The sequence below is a fragment of the Microtus ochrogaster genome, chromosome 2, assembly GCF_000317375.1.
Source record: "Microtus ochrogaster isolate Prairie Vole_2 chromosome 2, MicOch1.0, whole genome shotgun sequence".
NCBI classification, from domain to species: domain Eukaryota; kingdom Metazoa; phylum Chordata; class Mammalia; order Rodentia; family Cricetidae; genus Microtus; species Microtus ochrogaster.
The window spans coordinates 3,561,178-3,564,423 of record NC_022010.1 but is presented as its reverse complement, the minus strand read 5'-3'; the positions used below and the strand labels follow the sequence as shown (position 1 = coordinate 3,564,423).

General features: G+C 48.3%; 1 protein-coding gene across 1 annotated transcript in view; it reads left to right on the top strand.

Annotated features, from left to right (window-relative positions):
* Positions 1–24: 24 nt before the first annotated feature.
* The window catches only part of Selplg (selectin P ligand), a 16,683-nt gene continuing 13,461 nt past the window's right edge, over positions 25–3,246 (top strand). The window contains exon 1 of the mRNA XM_026788747.1: positions 25–52. The gene's annotated coding sequence lies outside the window, so the exon portion shown is untranslated. The remainder of the gene's footprint in view (positions 53–3,246) is intronic.

Genomic DNA, 3,246 nt, shown 5'->3' with positions numbered 1-3,246 from the left:
GATGAGGAAGACGGACAACGGGACCACCTGTGATGCACAGGCAAACATGCAGGTGAAACATTCATAAGTTTTGTTTGTTTATTTGTTTACTTTTGTTTTTTTGAGACAGGGTTTCTCTGTGTAACTGCTCTGGATGTCCTGGGACTCTTTGTAGACCAGGCTGGCCTCAAACTCACAGAGATCTGCCTACTTCTGCCTTCTGAATGCTAGGATAAAGACATCTGCCACCACCACCCAACTATAAAATTTAAAAAAAAACAACCTCTTTTACAGTTCAGGTTGTACTGGGATGGATAGATTCAGTCATGGCCCATCTACTTAATTCCAAGATTCCCTTAATAACTGAGTGTGTACCTGCCCGTTATGATCCTGGCCAGTTGAGTCTCGGGCCAGTTTTGATCACCCAATGCTTCCTCCCTGTTTAATGAAGTCACTGGGTTTCAGTTTCCCCTCTCAACCCTCACTCAGAAATAACTGGCACAAAGTGTAATAAAAGGTGCCTGGCAGACCCATGTGGCCATAGTGATGTTTGTCCCTAAAACTGTGTGTCCAGGAGCCTGGGGAGCCCTCCCCCCAAAATCAGCTGAAACAAGGAAGACCGGGTTCAGGGCAGGGATGACTGTCCAGGAGACTGGGATCAGGAGGCTGAGGGTGCTTTGGTCATCACATCCTTACTTGTCCACCAAGCAGAAGCCACAGTTTCACTTTTAAGATGGGGCTGTGTCAGCAATGACCTCCCCAGCGGGCCCAGAGACAGACCTCAGTCCCCAGGCTTAGCTGAGCCCTGGACTCCAGCACCCATCAGCATTGTTAGTTGTGATTCCTGCTCCACACCCCAGGAGCTCACAACTTGTGAGGGGCTAGAAACATTGCATCCTCCCAGATCACAGCAGGTTGGGGTATGGGGAGGAGCTGAGATACAGTGTCTGAGAGGCACTTTTTGTATCTACTCCAGCTTTGCCACCCACCAGTAGATCACCCTGGGCAGGATACTTGGATCCTCTGGACCTGGCATTTCTCACCTGTACAATGGGAACAGCAATAGTACCTACCTACGGAGCAGCTATAATGAAGAGCCCAGCACAGGGCCTGGGAACCCGAGCAGCAGCTATCTCTTAGTGCTAGGCACGGAGAGAGGACAAGGAGAAGCCACAATGAGCAAAACTGACACAGCTTCTCCACTGTGGCTTCCAGGGAGACAGGAAACATCAAGCAGGGGTGGGGCTGGGTGCTCTGAAATGGTGGGGGAGGGGTACAGTGAACTGGGAGGGCTTGAAGAGACACGTGAGATAGAGTACGATGAGTCAGAAGCAGTTGCTGGTTAAAAGAAAATAAAAAAGTACCCAAGGCAGAAGGAAGACAAGCTGCAGACCGCAGAGACAAATCTGGTCCTCCACCTATTCTTGTCAATAAAGTTTTATTGAAACACAGTCCATACATTTGTTTACATACCATAGCTGTTCTTATGACTTAACAGATCCACAAAACAGGGAAGATTTACTATCTGGTCCTTTTCAGAAGAAAGCTTTCTTGTGGGTAACGAGTTACCCTCTGGAAGTTCATTCTGTAATGAACTAAAGAGACTGCCGCACCCTTCAGAAACTCCTCCACAGAGATACGGAAACCAAAAGGATTAGTGCCATTTGTGGCCATGGGAAGGAGCCACAGTTGGTAGCTCTAAGAAGTGGTCAGACATGTAGGAAACTGACCCCATGGACCCCAGAAAAAGAAAGAAGTCAAGAATACAGAATGTCCATAAAGTCCTTGCCACCTTCAAGAGCTCTGTTTCCTAATTTTAAAGTAAACAGGGCTGAGGCTATAGCTCAGAGGTCTAGCGCACGTGAGGGCCATGGGCGGATTCAATAATACCTAAACATAAAGGATGACAAAGGAACACGGCATCATCATGAGCATTTAAAACTTTCTATAAGAAGTAGAGAGTGAGCCAGGCGGTGGTGGCGCACGCCTTTAATCCCAGCACTCCGGAGGCAGAGGCAACTCGGGAGGCAGAGGCAGGCGGATCTCTGTGAGTCCGAGACCAGCCTGGTCTACAGAGCTAGTTCCAGGACAGGCTCCAAAGCCACAGAGAAACCCTGTCTCGAAAAACCAAAAAAAAAAAAAAAAAAAAAAAAAAAAAAAAAAAAAAACACAGAGAGTGGCAAAGGAGATGGTGCTCGTCCCACTTCTCAGGGACAGCCATGTGAGCTGAGAGCACCCACACATTTAAGCTTTGCCGACCACACGTGTCGGTGCCTTGCCTTTCCCTCGAGGAGCAGGACATGCTTTGTGGACACATGATAAGGGCATGGAGCCAATGCCTGTGTCTCACAAGTAGGGGCTCACTCTGTAGACCAGGCTGTTCTCAAACTCATAGGCTTCCTCCTGTCTCCCTTTACAGTGCTGGGATTAAAGGCATGCATCACCAGGCCTGGCCCTCTTTATTGACATAGAGCCTTGATCCCTGGCCCTAGCTGGCCTGGATCTCCACTGATAGTTCAAGTTGAACTTGAACTTACTGTAATCCTCCTGTCTTGGCCTGCAGAGTGCTAGAATTGCAAGTGTGTGCCACCACATTCAGCTCCTCAAATCTCTTTTATACAAATAATCATTGCTGTGCTCTGTGAGAGATTTTGAATCTTTCCAGGCTCCATTTCTGAAAAGCAGAACATGGCTGGAGCATAGGCCCGCTGTCCCAGCTATGTGGGAAGTAGGGCCATGAGTTCAAGGATTGCCTACACCACAGAATGAGTTCAAAGCCAGTCTTGGGAATTTAGCAAGCCCCTGCCTCAACAAAAGTCTGGGAGGGAGAGTGCTTACCTCCTTGATAACAGGTACCTGTGCACTTTGCCCTTGGGTAAGCTGAGACATAAGAAAAAACATTTTTGGAAAGTTTACTCCAACAATGATGCATAAATTATGACGCTCAGGGCTTGACAAGATGGCCAAAGGCACTTGCCAACAAGCCTCACGACCTGCGTTCAATCCCCAAGACCCATATAGTAGGGGAAAAGGAGAAAACTGACTCTTTAAAGTTGCCCTTTGGCCAAGTGGTGATGGCACATGCCTTTAATCCTAGCACTCTGGAGGCAGAGGCAGGCGGATCTCTGTAAGTTCAAGGCCAGTCTGGTCTACAGAGCTAGTTCCCGGACAGCCAAAGCTACAGAAAAACCCTGTCTCGAACCCCCTCCCCAAAAAGGTTACCCTTTTACCTGTTCTCTCTCTCTCTCTCTCTCTCTCTCTCTCTCT